Source organism: Oryctolagus cuniculus, chromosome 10, assembly GCF_051225735.1.
Source record: "Oryctolagus cuniculus isolate XC-2025 breed Fujian yellow rabbit chromosome 10, ASM5122573v1, whole genome shotgun sequence".
Taxonomy (NCBI): Eukaryota; Metazoa; Chordata; class Mammalia; order Lagomorpha; family Leporidae; genus Oryctolagus; species Oryctolagus cuniculus.
In genome coordinates, this window is record NC_142876.1 from 81520167 (window position 1) to 81538612 (window position 18446).

Genomic DNA, 18446 nt, shown 5'->3' on the forward strand with positions numbered 1-18446 from the left:
CCTCCAGGGACGGGGACTGCTCTTCCTCCAGGAAAGGACTCTTCTCCCACTCCCCAAGCCCCAGACACTCCAGCCCCCTTGGCCAAATCTTGAAACTGGTAGGGCTTGGGGAGCTCAAGTCGGCCAGTGTGGTTGGAAGCCCAGCTCTGACACCTGTGGTCCCTCAACTTCTCCAAACCTGTTTTCTCTGCTCCTTTCAAAATGTTGGCATGCGGAGGATAGGAGACACGTGGATAAAACAGGTAACACAGGGGGAAGGCCTATCACAGGCCTTCAATCCATATCAGTCGTGGCGTCTTAATTTCACAGTTTCATGGTTTGACTTCTCAGGCCTAGGGGATGGATCAGGGGTGAATGCCTGATCCAAGCTAGAGCAATCAGACTCCTTCCCCCTTAACAATTTGGAATTGGCAGGTGAACCCCTCAGACTTGGGGTTGTCAAAGTAGCAGTATTTGAATCTTGCTCCTCAAAATGCTGCTAGAGGACAACTGTTGGAGTAATTAGCAGTACCAGAAGGCTGTTGCATTGCACAAACCGTGAGGCCCCACCAGACCTACCAAATAAGGCTGTGCGTTTTTACCAAGGTCTCCAGGAGACTCCTGTGAGCATTCCTGTTGAGGCATACTTGAAGGAGAGTCTACTACCTTTTCACACTTGCATGTACAGATATGGACTTAGATCAAATATCCTCAACCATTGTCTTATTTTCTTAAATGTATTTGAACGGTAGAGCAATAGAGGAGGAGACAAAGCAAGATCTTCCTTTGGTTGGTTTATTCCTCAAGTGGCTACAACAGCCCTGTCTAGGCCAGGCAGAAGCCAAAATTGCATCTCCCATGCAGATGGTAGGGCTCAAGCATTTGGGCCATCCTTGGTTGCCTTCCCAGGAGCGTTAGCAGGAAGCTATGCTGGCAGCAGAGCAGCTTGGATTGAAGTGGCACCCGGATATGGTATGCTGATGTTAAAAGCAGTGGCTTGGGCGCGGGTTCTAGTCCCGGCTGATCCACTTCCAATCGAGCTCTTTGCTGTGGCCTGGGAAAGCAGCAGAAGAAGATGGCCCAAGTCCTCAGGCCCCTGCACCCACATGGGAGACCAGAAGAAGCCCCTGGCTCCTGGCTTCGGATTGGCCCAGCTCCGGCCGTTGTGGCCAATTGGAGACTGAGCCATTGGATGAAAGACCTCTCTCTCTCTCTCTCTCTCTCTCTCTCTCTTTCTCTCTCTCCCTCTTCTGTCTCTGTGTAACTCTGACTTTCAAATAAATAAATAAATCTTTAAAAAAACAGTGGCTTAACCTGCTGTGCCACAACGCCTTCCCCCAGTGTCTTTAAGCTTGAGTTAGCCCTCACTAGTTTCTGTTTACTACTCCCAGATCTGAGTAGCACAGCACACTATTTCCAAGAAGACATACAGGATGCTGTGGCTGTTTAGCTCTCTCCTACAGTGAAGAGAAATCTTGTATCAAAACAGGGATCAAGGTCAAAAGTCTGCTGATGGGGATGAAAACTGGACCTGGGTGTAGTTAGACCGGAAAATAGAGACAGGCTGCATTGCAAAGTGAAAAACACCTTTCTTTTTTTTTCTTTTTTTTTATTTAGTAAATATAAATTTGCAAAATACAGTTTATGGATTACATTGACTTTCACCCCCCATAATTTCCCTCCCACTCGCATCCCTCCCATCTCCCATCTCCCGCTCCCTCTCCCATTCCATTCACATCAAGATTCATTTTCAATTATCTTTATATACAGAAGATCGATTCAGTATATATTAAGTAAAGATTTCATCAGTTTGCTCCCACACAGAAACACAAAGTGTAAAAATACTGTTTCAGTACTAGTTATAGCATTACTTCACATTGGACAACACATTAAGGACAGATCCCACATGAGAAGTAAGTACACAGTGACTCCTGTTGTTGACTTAACAATTTGACACTCTTGTTTATGGCATCAGTAATCTCCCTAGGCTCTAGTCATGAGTTACCAAGGCTATGGAAGCCTTTTGGTTCGCCGGCTTCGATCTTATTCTGACAGGGTCATAGTCAAAGTGGAAGTTCTCTCCTCCCTTCAGAAAAAGGTACCTCCTTCTTTGATGGCCCCGTTCTTTCCACTGGGATCTCACTCACAGAGATCTTTCATTTAGGTCTTCTTTTTTTTTTTTTTTCCCTAGAGTGTCTTGGCTTTCCATGCCTAAAATACTCTCATGGGCTCTTCAGCCAGATCCGAATGCCTTAAGGGCTGATTCTGAGGCCAGAGTGCTATTTAGGACATCTGCCATTCTGTGAGTCTGCTGTGTATCCCGCTTCCCATGTTGGATTGTTCTCTCCCTTTTTGATTCTATCAGTTAGTATTAGCAGACACTAGTCTTGTTTGTGTGATTCCTTTGACTCTATCAGTGTGATCAATTGTGAACTGAAGTTGATCACTTGGACTAGTGAGATGGCATTGGTACATGCCACCTTGATGGGATTGAATTGGAATCCCCTGGTATGTTTCTAACTCTGCCATTTGGGGCAAGTCAGCTTGAGCATGTCCCAAATTGTACATCTCTTCCCACTCTTATTCCCACTCTTATATTTAACAGGGATCATATTTCAGTTATATTTCAACACTTAAGAATGACTGTGTATTAATTACAGAATTAAACCAGTAGTATTAAGTAGAACAGACAAAAAAAAATACTAAGAGGGATAACGTATTAAGTTGTTCATTAACAGTCAGGGCTATGCTGATCAAGTCACCATTTCTCATAGTGTCCATTTCACTTCAACAGGTTTCCTTTTTGGTGTTCAGTCAGTTGTCACCTATCAGGGAGAACATAAGATATTTGTCCCTTTGGGACTGGCTTATTTCACTCAGCATGATGTGTTCCAGATTCCTCCATTTTGTTGCAAATGACTGGATTTCATTGTGTGTGTGTGTGTTTTTTTTTTTTTTTTTTTTTTTTTTTTTTTTTTTTTTTTTTTTTACTGCGGTGTAGTATTCTAAAGAGTACATATCCCATAATTTCTTTATCCAGTCTACTGTTGATGGGCATTTAGGTTGGTTCCAGGTCTTAGCTATTGTGAATTGAGCTGCAATAAACATTAGGGTGCAGACTGCTTTTTTGTTTGCCAATTTAAATTCCTTTGGGTAAATTCCAAGGAGTGGGATGGCTGGGTTGAACGGTAGGGTTATCTTCAGGTTTCTGAGGAATCTCCAGACTGACTTCCATAGTGGCTTAACCAGTTTGCATTCCCACCAACAGTGGGTTAGTGTCCCTTTTTCCTCACATCCTCTCCAGCATCTGTTGTTGGTAGATTTCTGAATGCGAGCCATTCTAACCGGGGCGAGGTGAAACCTCATTGTGGTTTTGATTTGCATTTCCCTGATTGCTAGTGATCTTGAACATTTTTTCATGTGTCTGTTGGCCATTTGGGTTTCCTCTTTTGAAAAATGTCTATTGAGGTCCTTGGCCCATCTCTTAAGTGGGTTGTTTGTTTTGATGTTGTGGAGTTTCTTGATCTCTTTGTAGATTCTGGTTATCAACCTTTATCTGTTGCATAGTTTGCAAATATTTTTCCCATTCTGTCGGTTGCCTCTTCACTTTCCTGACTGTGTCTTTTGCAGTACAGAAACTTCTCAATGTGATGCAATCCCAATTGTTAATTTTGGCTTTGACTGCCTGGGCTTCTGGGGTCTTTTCCAAGAAGTCTTTGCCAGTACCTATATCTTGCAGGGTTTCTCCAATGCTCTCTAATAATTTGATGGTGTCGGGTCATAGATTTAAGTCTTTAATCCATGTTGAGTGGATTTTTGTGTAAGGTGAAAGGTAGGGGTCTTGCTTCATGATTCTGCATGTGGAAATCCAGTTTTCCCAGCACCATTTATTGAATAGACTGTCCTTACTCCAGGGATTGGTTTTGGATCCTTGATCAAATATAAGTTGGCTGTAGATGTTTGGATTGATTTCTGGTATTTCTATTCTGTTCCATTGGTCTGTCCATCTGTTTCTGTACCAGTACCATGCTGTTTTGATTACAACTGCCCTGTAGTATGTCCTGAAATCTGGTATTGTGATGCCTCCGGCTTTGTTTTTGTTGTACAAGATTGCTTTAGCTATTCAAGGTCTCCTGTCTCTCCATATGAATTTCAGCATCATTTTTTCCAGATCTGAGAAGAAGGTCTTCAGTATTTTGATTGGTATTGCATTGAATGTATAAATTGCTTTTGGGAGAATGGACATTTTGATGATATTGATTCTTCCAATCCATGAGCATGGAAGATATTTCCATTTTTTGGTATCCTCTTCTATTTCTTTCTTTAAGGTTTTGTAATTTTCATCATAGAGATCTTTAACGTCCTTGATTAAGTTTATTCCAAGGTATTTGATTGTTTTTGTAGCTCTTGTGAATGGGATTGATCTTAGAAGTTCTTCCTCAGCCGTGGCATTGCTTGTGTATACATAGGCTGTTGATTTTTGTGCATTGATTTTATACCCTGCTACTCTGCCAAACTCTTCTATGAGTTCCAATAGTCTCTTAGTAGAGTTCTTTGGGTCCCCTAAATAAAGAATCATATCATCTGCAAAGAGGGATAGTTTGAGTTCTTCCTTCCCAATTTGTATCCCTTTAATTTCTTTTTCTTGCCTAGTAGCTCTGGCTAAAACTTCCAGGACTATATTGAATAGCAGTGGTGAGAGTGGGCATCCCTGTCTGGTACCAGATCTCAGTGGAAATGCTTCCAACGATAAAACACCTTCCAATAAGTCTCTAATGGACTGATTTGGGAATATATTGGTAAGAAGTTACTCCAGAAAGTTTGTGAGGAAATTGAATAAAATATAAGATAATTGGGGCAGGCCTTTGGCTTAGCATTTTTTTAAAAATTTTTTAATTTTTTTATTTGAAAGTCAGAGTTACACAGAGAGGGGAGAGGCAGAGAGAGAGAGAGAGAGGTGTTTCATCAGCTGGTTCATTCCCCAATTGGCCACAATAGCTGTAGCTGTGCCAATCCGAAGCCAGGATCCCGGAGCTTCTTTCAGGACTCCCATGTGGCTGCAGGGGCCCAAGGACTTGGGCCATCTTCTACTGCATTTCCAGGCCATAGCAGAGAGCTGGATCAGAAGTGGAGTAGCTGTGACTTGAACTGATACCCCTATGGGATCCTGGCACTGCAGACAGTGGCTTTACCCACTATGCCACAGCGCTGGCCCCTAGCTTAGCATTTAAGATATGTAGGTCTTGCCTGGTTTCAATCCCCAGTTCTGTTTCTGGCTTCCTGCTAATGTGGCTCCTGGGAGGCAGCAATGATGGCTCAAGTAGTTGGGTTCCTATTATTGCCCACATCCGTGGTGACCTGGATCGAATTGCAAGCTCCTGACTTTGGCCCAGTTGTCCCAGCTGTTTCAGGATTTAAGGTGAGAACCAATGGATGTGTGCCTCTGCCGCTAAGTAAGCAAATACTGAACACAACAATCTGCATGAAGTTTGAAACCCACATGTAGTTTTTTCAGTGAACGTGTTTTCCTTAAACTTTTTGAAGATCCCAAATTTTATTTAACATGTATTTCATTGCAATGTTTAAGCTGAAGAAGAAAAAATGTTTATAAGGATTTTATTTGAGGGGCCGGCGCTGTGGCTCAGTGGGTTAAAGCCCTGGCCTGAAGCACTGGCATCCCATTTGGGCACTGGTTCTAGTCCCGGCTGCTCAACTTCCTGTCCAGCTCTCTGGACCCAAGTCCTTGGGCTCCTGCACCTGTGTGGGAGACCTGGAAGAAGCTCCTGGCCCCTGGCTTTGGGTCAGCACAGCTCTGGCTGTTGCAGCCATCTGGGGAATGAACCAGCGGATGGAAGACCTCTCTCTCTCTCTACCTCTCTCTGTAACTCTCTTTCAAATAAATAAAATAAATCTTTTTTAAAAAATATTTTATTTGAAAGGTAGAGTTACAGAGAAGGAGAGAGAGAGAAAGGTCTCCATCTATTGATTCACTCCCCAAATAGCCACAGTAGCTACAGATGGGTTGATCCAAAGCCAGGAACTTCTTCTGGGTCTCCCACATGGGTGCAGGGGCCCAAGGACTTGGGCCATCTTCTGCTATTTTCCCAGGCCATCAGCAGAGAGCTGGATCAGAAGACGAGCAGCCAGGACTAGAATCAGCACTCATATGGGATGCTGGTGCAGCAGACAGCAGCCTCTCAGAAAATTTTCTACTGTTGAGGTCACCAGGTCTGAATACTTAGAATCCTCCTATTCTAGCTCCCCTCCTGCTTAATGTCCAAGGACCACCATCTACCCCGTTCAAAACTCTGTTCATGCAATTGCATCCAAACCCCATGTATTCATAGTTCCTTGGCTTGTCTTATGTTTTTCATGTATTTATTAAATCTTCATTGGTTACTTAAAATGTGCTGAGCAAAAAGAATATACCACAAATTTCCTTATGTCTCATAAGCTTAAATTATTCAATAGCCAAATGAAAGACTTTGTGAAGAAATGTAATACAAACAATATAGATACGTGGTCTAGAGGCCCACAGATCTTGAAAGGAAAAAGAGTGATGTGATCAGGGACAAAATAGGGAACAGGGTGTGGGCAACCAACTCAGCTGGGGTTATGGACTCCGGGGAGATTTCTTGAAGGAAGTTACTTCTGACACAGGGTGGGCACACTCAACATGGCTGTCACACTATCAATTTTTTAGAACATATTTTTGCAATCAGAATCTTCCTCCTCAAGTATCAGGGAATACTGGGTAATAGCTGTCTAAGAATAGAGTCTGCAGCAAGTAGTTTGTGGTATGAATGTTGTGCACTGCTAGCCAATTAATAGGTTGCTAAGAACTGCAGTGCTGGGCCGCCTTCCTGGTGTGAATCCTTTACCTTGCTCTAATCCAAGCACACCCGATTTAGCAGGATTTGTTAAAATAGGAAGGGAAGAATCCCTTAAGATGAGGGGACAGCATATATAAGTCACTCTGGGGGAGGTTGTTCTCCTCTGGGTATGTGGAAGAATGTCCCAGGAATTAGTAAGTTAAATTTGAGACAGTCCCTGTGTATTGGCTGAGCCATACCTAACACTGCATGTGAATAACTGGAAACCTTGTGGCTCCTGACGTGGGGAGGTCGGATGGGAAGAACAAAGGTTTGGAGTCACTTTGTCCCTCTATAGCCTTGTTAGTAGACATGGTGTTGGCAAGGAGGAGGCTAGCAAGAAGGCGCTGAGGACACGACCCTTCACCCCCTGCCCCCACACTAAAGCTCTTCTTGTGCTGCAGCCTCACCTGCCTGTGCAAACCCTCCCTGCCTTTCCACGCCTGGAAAACCACAGCTTCTGTGGAACTGCTGAGAACCGGTACCAACGTGCACACAACCAGATGGCTGCCAGTTGCATCCCCACGAAGACATGGAGCTGATTAAAGGATACTCCTGCTCCCGTCATGCACCTGACACCATGACACTGCTGAGACTTCCAAAAAGGCAGTGGGCAGTACCCAAACCCTGCTCCAGACTCCGCTGTTTATGAATATCCAATTAAACACCACCTCAGGCACTACTCCCTGTGCCTTCAGATCACTGAAGCTCACTGAGTGCAGTGGTCTTGAGTATGGCTGCACCCTTGAGTGCGCTCTTTAACTTGGCAAACTTGGCTTCGTTATTGACCTTGACCTGTGCCTCGTCCTTTAGTTCTTTGTTGCATCAGAAAGAAGCACGTGGACTCCGCTAACTGGCAGCAGAGATAGTGAAACCTACCGCTAGTTAAGCCCTTGTCCTAGAATTATGCTCTTCATGTGATACTCCATTTAATCCTCACAGCATACTCATGAGGTAGGTACCACCGTTACTCCCATTTTGTAAATAGACTAATGCATCATTAGGCTACATGCCCAAAGGCATATTCCTTAGCCTTCAAGTGAGAGTGAGGTGGTTGATTTGTTGTGAGAAGTAGGTAGGGAATATCCATGAACAGAACCTAACTACGGAAATGACCTACCCTGGCTGGTTCCTCTTCCTGGGATAAATGCCACTGGGCCACTTTAAAAATGAGTCCTGTGTCTAATGATCTTCTTCAGTTACTTAAGTAACTAATATCCTTTGGATAAATGCCCATTTGGAAAAGCCTCATGGAATATGTATTCGTCTTTATTAAGTTTAAAATGCTAGTTCCAGCTAACACAAGCATCTTGGTAATCAAATGGTGGTATACTGACCCGATGCATAAACCATGCTAGATGAGCAATACGGGTTCAGTCTACTTCTGAAAAACTGTTGCTTGACATTGACAACAGGTCTGGCAGCCTCTCAATAGAATAAGATTGGGCTGGAGAGCTACCAAGAATCTAAAGGGATATAGACATCTTCAAGCCAGTGTTTGTTGGGGCTGTATCAAGGGTAACCGTGGCATGACTAGTGAGGTGAACAGATAAGCTTTAGAGGAGAGAAAATAATTGCAAGCAGAGTCCCTAGAGCCTGATCAAATATAGATTTTAATTTTCCTTTTCGAAGTTTTTGTTGATAGGCAGAGACAGAGCTGCCATTCACTGGTTCACCCCCCAAATGTTGAACAGCCAGGACTGGGCCAGGCCAAGGCCTGGAACTGGGAACTCAACCCAGATCCCCCACGTGGGTGTCAGGAACCCTATTACTGGAGCCGGCACTGCTGCTGCCCAGGATCTTCATTAATGTAAAGTTGCAGTCAGGAGACAGAGCTGGGAATTGAACCCAAGCACTCCAAGGTGGGACCAATACCTGCCCCCACAATTTGTTTATGACAGGTAGAACAAGGGTTTATAAACAGCTCTATGCCCTTAGTCATTCACTGGCAATATTGATTAAACAACTGTTATCTGTTCTTTGAAAATAATCTGTGGAAATGTAGAAGTATACAGGGAAAGTGAGATTAAATGATAACATACTTTCCAAGAACTTTTTCAGGCCTCTCTGTCTGTATTTATATAGACCAATACATGAACATTGATGATGGCCCAAGTCCTTGGTACCCTGTACTTGTCTGGGAGACTTGGAGACTCTTGGCTCCTGGCTTCAGATCAGTGCAGCTGTGGCCGTTGCAGCCATCTGGGGAGTAAACCAGCAGATGGAAGACTTCTCTTTGTAACTCTTGTCTTTGAAATAGGTAAAATAGGGGTTGGCACTGTGGCGCAGCAGGTTAACGCCCTGGCCTGAAGCACCAGCATCCCATATGGGTGCCAGTTCTAGTCCTGGCTGTTCTACTTCCCATCCAGCTCTCTGCTATGGCCTGGGAAAGCAGTAGAGTATGGCCCAAGTCCTTGGGCCCCTGAACTCATGTGGGAGAACCAGAAGAAACTCCGGGCTTCAGATCAGCACGGCTCCAGCCATTGCGGCCAACTGGGAGTGAACCGTTGGATGGAAGATCGCTCTCTCTACTTCTCTCTCTGTGTTACTCTGACTTTCAAATAAATTAAAAAATCCTTTACAAAAAGAAATAGATAAAATAAATCTTTAAAAATGTATCTTATACTTTTCCTTTTTTAGTTATTATTATTATTTTTTAATTTGACAGAGTTAGACAGAGAAAGGTCTTCCTTCCATTGGTTCACCCCCCAAATGGCTGCCACGGCCGGAGCTATGCTGATCCGAAGCCAGGAGCCAGGTGCTTCTTCCTGGTCTCCCACGTGGGTGCAGGTGCCCAAGCACTTGGACCATCCTCCACTGCCTTCCCGGGCCACAGCAGAGAGCTGGCCTGGAAGAGGAGCAACCGGCATGAGAACCCGGCACCCACATGGGATGCGGGCACCACAGGCGGAAGATTAACCAACTGAGCCATGGCACCGGCCTCCTTATATTTTTCCTAACCACTAAAACTTAAATCTTCATTTTAAATAAAAATTAAGTGCTGTGTGCTCTTATGGGATATTAAAATTTATAACCAACTTAAGGAGAGGATAGTTGCAATGCAGCCAGTCCAAAAGAACCTTACTAGACTCTGGTTTTGTAAATAAGATTACAAACAGTATTTTTACTTCTATGCCTACTTTAGTGAAGAAGTAAATGATGTTAAATTCTTTGGGCACATTGCTGCTCTTTGTTTTAAACAAATAGTTAAGTAGTGGTGCTGATAATGTTTTTCATAAATTGTAAAGTCCCTGGCAAGTGCTATGGTCTCCCTGGCTATAGACAATAATGTAACAGAAGACTGAGTGGCCTCCAGTGGCCATATTGCTTCTGTGGGCGGTCACTGTAGTGGAGAGCTCTTAACTTGCCCTCAAAATTCTCAAGTCCCCTATGAGGGACTCTTCCAATATTCCTTTCTTCTCTATATAAGCCCTCCATTTTTTGGGTTGTCTCTGTATCCAGGTTAATGTTGCCAGAATAGGGCCAGCACTGTGGCACAGAGGATTGAGCCACCGCCTGCAACGCTGGCATCCTCTATGGGCTCTGGTTCGAGTCCTAGCTGCTCCACTTCCGATCCAGCTCCCTGCTAATGAGTCTGGGAAAACAGCAGAGGATGACCCAAGTTCTTGGGTCCTTGCAGCCATGTGGGAGACCCAGATGGAGTTCCTGGCTCCTGGTTTGATCCTGGACCAGCCTCAGCCATGGTGGCTGAGCAAACCAGTGGATGGAAGATCCATCTCTTTCTCTCCCCCTCCTCTCTGTGTAACTCTCCCTTTCAAATAAATATTTTTCAAAAGAAGAAAGATTGCCAGATTTGACAACTAAAAATATGAGAGTTCTTTGAAAAATTGATGGAAAAATATTTTGATACAAAGCTTTTAGAAATTCATGTGTAGTTTTTTCTTAATATACATGTTCCATTAATTTTTGAAGATGCCATTATACATGATTTCATTTTTTGTGTGCCAAGGTAAATTTTTTAAATTCACTTTTCTGTAAACTTTTTGATGTGCCCTTGTATAGGATGCTCATTAAAATTCCATTTTTTTAAACTGTTAAAAAAAACTTAAGAGTGGCAGAGAACACTGTTATCCACTGGTTCACTCTTCAAATGCCTGCAGCAGCCAAGATAGGGGCCAGGCTGGAACCGGGAACTCGGTCCAGGTCTCCCACATGAGTGGCATGAATCCAACTACTTGAGGCGTTACCTGCTGCCTCCCAGTGTGTGCATTATCAGGAACCTAGAATAGGGAGCAGAGTAGGGACTCGAACCCAGGGACTCCAATATAGGGTCTGGGCATCTTAACCACTAGGCCAAACACTCACTCCTAAGTTTTATTTTTAAAAAGTGAAGATTTGAAAGTACAGCCCATTTCTGAAAATGTGTTCTGTATCTAAAGTTGAAATTCATCATGGTGTGCTGTATCATACACCAGTTCAGTTAAAAACATTTCTACTCCAGGCTCCCTTTGCAGCTAGAGAGGGACACAGGACCCGTGAGATGTCAGCATTAGGATGCTGTGAGGATGTCAATGGTTTTCCTGAGTCAGAAGGGAGAGACTTACGTGGAGCTTGGCTGTTGCCTTCCTTCTTCCTGCCTGCAGGTGGTCACCCAGGCTTGGAGGGTAGACCTGACAGGAGGCTGGCTTGGGAACAGCTTCCCTGCTGGGTAGATAGAACTGCTCCTTCAGTGGAAATCTATCTGCCTAAGTCACTGATGTTTGGGTTTTCTGCCACCTACCAGGACTGAATATCCTGTTTCCTGTCTGCTCCAGCTCTATTTTTTTTTAAAAAAAGGTTTATTTGTTTGTTTGTAAGGCAGAGAGACAGAGATCTTCCATCTGCTGGTTCACTCCCACTAAATGGTTGCAACAACCAAGACTCAGCCAGGACAAAGCCAGGAGCCCAGAACTGCATTGGATTCTCCCATGTGGATGGCAGAGTCCAAGCACTTGAGTCATCATCTGCTGCCTTCCAGGGTGCATTGATTAGCAGGAAGATGGATCAGAAGTAGAACAGTTGGTGGCGGCAGGGGGGCGGGGGTGGGGGGCGGGATGGTTGGTTGTTGTGCCACAATGCCAGTCCCACCCTATTCTTTTTGCCTCCTTCAGTTGGCCTTCTCTGTCCCTCCCTCTCTTCTACATCCAGCTTCCAAATAGGTCAAATGCATGGGTCCCAAGATGGAGATTCTACAACAGGGAATCTAGACCCAAATGGAGTTGCTGGTTTCAGCTGTTGGAGGCATCTAGGAAGTGAACCAGCAGATAGATGATCTCTCTCTCTCTGCTATCTTTGACTTAAGTGAATTGAAAAATTTTTTTTAATGGAAAGGGAATGATTGATATCCAAAAGCCCTAATAGTAGTTGCAACACACAAAACTCAGTTTTTTAAATTAGTAAATGGTTAAGGTGGTACTGAATAGAGATTTCATCTAAGATACTAACTTGATTGATAGTGGCTGCTTGATATGAAACTCAGTGAAATACTCTGAGGTTGTTCCTGGACTTGGAGCAAGTGCCATGATTGATTGGTGATGTCTGTCATAGACCTGACATAGGAGAGTAGTGATACAAGTGCCATGTATTTGTCATTCCTGATCTGTAACAGGAGCCTCAGTTGGTGGTAGTAGTTGTAATTTTCTGCTTGGTCATGCCCTGACATGGCCTTGGCAGGCCATTCAGATGCCTTGGTGGCAATTGGGTACTTTTGCTATTTATTTTGCCTAATTAACAAGAAATTTGCACTAATAAAACTACAGTTGAATTGATTATTGACTAGATTATGCACATGCACTTGAGAGTTTTAGCTTTTTACATATATTCTGATGCCAAGACAGATAGAAAATTTATTCAGATAAATGCAAGAGAGATTTATTTGCATCCAAATGTTAGTGTTTATTAAGATTTTTTTTTTCAGGGAACTTCAGAATGTTATTTCTCTTCATTCTTAAAAAACACATTTTGGAAAAGGAAGAAGCTCATGATTGGACAAATTGTAACTGCTAAGACATATTAAAAAGTCCCAAAAATTTTAGTAAACTGGAGTAGAATAAATTGCTCCCCCACCCCAAATTAGCCTCTATTAGCATTCGAGTACCGTGTCCTCATAGCCTTGTGTCTTTTCCAGCGCCTCTTACGTATATTCCTCTTGCTGCTGGGTGGTTGTTATTATAAAGGCACCATCTGATACTCCATAATCCCCAGATTACATTTCAGGGGATTGCAGTTGGACAGAGATGGATAAATATTTTTTTCAATTTTAGAAACCACCTTCACGTCTACAAGTATTTTTCAAAGTGATGTTAGTCTGCGTTACATGGAAACATTTGCTGAGCAAGGGCCGGGTATGTCTGGCAACCTAGGAAAACAAGCTATGATTAAATCGATCAGTTAGTGTGTTTATCGGGGGAAAAACCTGAAGCCAACGATGGGAAGTTTGTTTTGAAGCACTTAGCATATGACACTTTCATTCATTTAAAAATAGAACCCAGGAAGTATGTGAAATACTTGAGGAATGACATCGGTCCCAGGATTAGGGAGACAGTGCCAGAAAAAAAAAAAAAAATAGTGGTGGAGTGACCACAATTAAATCTTTAGTTTTAATTCTAATAGTTTTTTTTTTTTTTTTTTTGTAACTATTTCTGTTTCCTGGGTACATTAACCATCTTGAACTCCTGGAAGAAAACATATATTTTTTAAATACAGAATTCTGAAAACAAGTGTATTGCTTAAAACAAAAATAAGTTAATGGCCTAATTAGTTTTCCTGAGAAATGCAGTAAAACCAGTAAAACCAAAAAGCTCTTACATAATTCTGCATGTTGTGCCTTACAGACTGAAAGAGAAAATAATGACATTTACTTCAGATGATCTGTGCAATGCTCTCCCCTCTAATTCCACAATTTTATCTGGAGTAACAACATATGAAGTGAACTGATTGTGGCTTTTGCTGCATAGAGACCGACTACTGTATTGTTGCCTATTTTGGACTACGGTTATGCTGGGTTCAGGTTGAAAAGTTGTCACGTAACCTCCTACAGCCTGTCGGTGTAAGCCAACACCCTGGTTGCTCACAAAGCTGCATACAATTGCAAGGTAATGCTATCTGTGTCCTGACGGAGTGGGAGGTGAAATCCCCTTGTGTAAGCTCTGTTGTCTGGCAGAGACTCTAATGAGAAGGGCCGGTTCCAAGTTTCAGGGCAAAGAGTTGTAGCTTCCTTTGTGTTCACATTGACCTAGAAAGTTTATCGAATGACTTTTACCATACTTCTCTTCCGGGTCTTCCAACCACCTAAGAGGCTCATTTGTTCAGTCAATCAACATCTTTGATTATTTTTTATGTGTGCTGAACAGTGCAAATAAAGCACAGATATAGTCCCTATCTTTATAAAGCTTTCCGATGCTTGAGCCATTGGCAAATCTTATGCTGTAAAGAATGCAAGAAACAAGCAAGTACATTTTTTAGATCATTTGACTAATAGTTATTTTTTAATCTATTAAGATGTCATCTGTCCCCTTCCCATCCCCTTTTACACAGTGAAGAGGAAAGTATGTTAACTAAAGACGCTACCATTTGGAAAGCACCTGGCACATCCTGTCTAGCAGTGTGCTCAGCCCTTACTAAGGATTGCTATTGTCAGGCAGCAGTGAGGAGATAATTAGCATGCTCATCAGGCATCAAGGAGATCATTAGTAGTCATCACAGGCGAATAGTTAATCTCAAATGCAAAGGTGAGCATGCACAAGAAATCATGAAGTAGCTAAGAAGCCTCATAGCACCAGAGAAGGCAGCAAATTCCTGAAACGAACTAATCCACAAGGAGGTAGAGTTAATAAGAGAAGTCCTTGCATGCAAGAAACAGTACGGTGTAAGACGTGTGCTAAAAAGGTAGCACAGGTTGTTGAGGACACAAAGCGGATACCTAGCTCTGGTAAGAGGAAACTAAGCCTACTTGAGGAAGGGCTGATATTTATTTCAGCTGGTTTTTGAAACAGATTGGAGTCAGCTGGGAAAATAGGACTTAGATGATTTTCCACTTCTTGGTTGGTTCTAAAAACAACCTGTCAGGTATACACATTTAATAACATTTCACAGATGGGGTGACACCACTTTAAGAGGGTAAGTGATTTGCTCATAGGAACACAGCTCCTAAGACTCAGGCTTTGGCTTCTAATGTCCAGCTAAGTGGTATTCCCACTACTTCACAGCTGCCTGCACGTTGCATTAGCTGGCAAGTGCGGAGTGCCGTGCACTGTGCCAGCTGAAGTAGTAGAGAACAGAAAGAGGAGATAGCAATTCTTGGAATGCTCTAAAGAAAACCTGATTTTTATTGTTTAACCCAGGGCTTTCACGTAAACTCTAGAAACTTGTTAGAATTAAAAGTGTAGCGGAAAAGACAAAATTTAAAATCTAAACATGGCAAAATGTTTTCAATTTGAACTTGATTTTGAAAATAGCTTATGAAAAAATATTAGAGATTAATGTCTTAATTTTTGACACTATTTTACTTGTATGTTGCCTTTTTTAAAACAACAACCTTTGTCTTTTTTTATTTATGTATTTATTTTATTTGAAAGAGTTACACAGAGAGAGGAGAGGTAGAGAGAGGTTTTCTATCTGATGGTTCACTCCCCAATCAGCCACAATGGCCGGAGCCGCGCTGATCTGAAGCCAGGAGCCAGGAGCCTCCTCCAGGTCTCCCATGTGGGTGCAGAGGCCCAAGGACCTGGGCCATCCTCCACTGCTTTCCCAGGCCATAGCAGAGAGCTGGATTGGAAGTGGAGCAGCCGGCTCTCGAACCGGTGCCCATATGGGATGCTGGCGTTTCAAGCTAGGGTGTTAACCCACTGTGCTACAGCCCAGCCCCTGTATGTTGCTTTACTACTTCATTAGTTAGTATTACTGTATATTTAACATGATACATCATGATTTTTAAAAAAATTCTTTTGAAAGATTTACTTGAGAGACAGAGTTATAATGAGAGATAGAGACAGAGAGAAAAGTCTTTCATCCTCTGGTTCACTACCCAAATGGCCACAACAGCTGGAGCTGGGCTGATCTGAATCCAGGAGCTTCTTCTGGGTCTCTCAGGTGGGTGCAGGGGCCCAAGCACTTGCTTTCCCAGGCCATAAGCAGAGAGCTAGATGGAAAGAAGGGCAGCCGGGACATGAACTGGTGTCCATTCAGGATGCCGGTGCCGCAGGAGGAGGTTTAGCCTACTATGCCTCAGCATGTGCTCCCGTCATTTTTTTCCTATGACTAAATGACTTGATAATAGACTGAGCACACATGTGGGAGATATCGGTTGCATTTTTGCCTATCCAGCAACTTTTCTTCTGATATAAGTCGTCTTAATAATCCTCAGGGCATCATCATCTTGCCCACTGGATAGGAACGTTTGCGGATCAGTCAAGTTGTTCCTCCCCATAGCTAAGCCCGTCAGATGCCCATTTGCTGCAACTTGAATTTCCAGCCGTGAAATCAGAGACTTAAATGTAGGAATAGTTCTGCTAGCTAGATTCCTACAGTCCTGTTTCATCAGCAGAATATATCCAGAAACAATGCTCACCATTGATGTATGACCTCTGGTCCATGCTGCTGTCTTCTCTCTGCCGGTAGTTTCCTAAAGTAGTTTCCTAAAGGTCTCCTTGATTCCATCCTCTGAAATCTGTCCTCATGCTGTCATGGATCTTTAAAAAGAAACACAAATCATTTTGTTTGCTTGCAATTCCTTGGCTTCCAATTGTACCTAGAATAAAATTCCAATCCCTTACTATGTCCTACAGGGTTTTGCACTATGTGGCCCCTGTCTACCTTCCCCAATCTGCCTCAAATCATTCTCACCCTCACTCATGAAAATCTGCTTCCACTGGAAAGAGAGAGATGTGGGAGAGAGGAACAGTCAGCCTGAGAGACTACAAATTATTTCTGCAATCCACCGAACCTCAGTAAATGAAAATTATTCATTCAGCACTTCTGTGTTGAGCCTTTTCTTTTACAGGCACTGGAGATAACAAAGCAAATGAGGCAGACTCAGCTCTCAGATTTTATGCTAACAGAGAATACTCTAATAGAGAATAGTTGGTAGAATCCACCATGCGTTAAAGGCAGCTCTCAAAGAGACCTTGTATAGGTGCTTTGAGGAAAGGCATAAGTGCCCATTAAAAGACTGCAAAGGGGGCCAGCACTGTGGCATAGGAGGTTAAACTGTGGCTGGAGATGCTGACGTCCTGTATAAATGCTGGTTCAACTCCCTGCTGCTGTGCTTCCAATCAAGCTCCCAGCTGATGCTCCTGGGAAAGCAGCAGCAGATGACCCAAGTACTTGGGCACCTGCTGTCAACATGGGAGAACCAGCTGAAGCTCCTGACTTCGGCCTGGCCCAGCCCTGGTCATTATGGCTTTCTGGGGAGTGAACCAGCAGATGAAAGATGTCTCTTTGTGTATCCCTGTCTCTGTAACTCTGCTTTCAAATAAAGAAAATCTTTTTTTTTTTTTTTTAAAATGCAGAACAGGCTCATCTGAATTTGTGGTCATGTTTTATATACAGATATAGGAAACAGTGCTTTTACACTTGTAGAAAGAACCTATTCATAGAAAACTGCTTTGAAAATATACAGAACATATTTTAAGTCATAAATGATAAGATAGGAAAAACAGACAATTATGTCAGGTGACAACTAAGCCATCTTGAGAAAAAAGAACTGCAAACATCTTAAGATTACACCATGGGTGTAGGGGCAATATGATGAATGACATCATCTAATTGTTGGATTCTTCCCCCATAGAGAAGGCCATGGCCACGGGTTTCTGAAAAGTGAGGACAGCTCATGAGATTAAAACAGAAATAGAAACTATCTTAAAACATTTTTAGCATTAGGAAAAAGTCTGGAGAAGAAACACATTATGTGTTGAGAGTAGCTTTCTACTAATTTGACTTGTGATTGCTGTCTTTCCGTTATTCATTCTAGAAAAAAAATGACACATAAAGTCAAATGGTTTTTTTGTTTTGTTTTGTTTTTTAGAAAGCTTTTATTTAATGACTACAAATTTCATAGCTACAGCTTTGGGAGTCAAGTTCTTTTTAGAAGAGAGAATTCACTTGTTTCCACTGAGTATATTTTTCAGCCTTCTCCTTGGAGAGGGACCAAGAAGAGGCTTGTTTGTACCTTAGTAAGATTTGATAAAATTGTTGAGACTCAGCACCTGGTTTCAGGTTCCTCTTCTAATGTTTCTTGAAGCTCTGGCCTTGTCTCAGATGTCCTGAATGCTCCTTAACAGAATTGTGCTATCTAAATTTCTCCTTGCATTTCAATCAACTCAAGTGCCCTTTGCCTGTGTCCTCAGGTGCTTGGTGCCAGCAACGTTGTGAACAGCCTGGAATTCTTGCTTTGTGTCACCTTTTGTTGAAAAATCTATTTACGTAGTAAGGTAAAATTTGCACTGAGTGAAATGCCTACCTTGTACGTGGACAAATAGATTAGCTTTGACAAATGTATTTACCTGTGTAACCAACACTCCCATCAAGATAGAGCTGTCACCTCAGAATGTTCCCTAGCGCCAACTTTCCAGTCAATCCTCACTCGCCATAAGCAGC

At 42.8% G+C, this 18446-nt stretch overlaps 1 long non-coding RNA gene across 5 annotated transcripts; it reads right to left on the minus strand.

Annotated features, from left to right (window-relative positions):
- Positions 1 to 3559: 3559 nt before the first annotated feature.
- On the minus strand, positions 3560 to 17227 carry LOC138844080 (uncharacterized). 5 transcript variants are annotated; one of them, XR_016214657.1, is made up of 3 exons: positions 16795 to 17225; positions 16420 to 16540; positions 3560 to 5095 (listed from the first exon to the last, which is right to left on the minus strand). It is a non-coding gene; the product is annotated as an uncharacterized LOC138844080 (long non-coding RNA). The 5 variants fall into 5 exon arrangements; XR_016214655.1 differs by lacking the exon at positions 3560 to 5095 and adding an exon at positions 12158 to 13222 and having other exon boundaries at positions 16795 to 17224; XR_016214656.1 differs by lacking the exon at positions 3560 to 5095 and adding an exon at positions 15792 to 15990 and having other exon boundaries at positions 16695 to 17227.
- Between the last annotated feature and the right edge of the window lie 1219 nt (positions 17228 to 18446).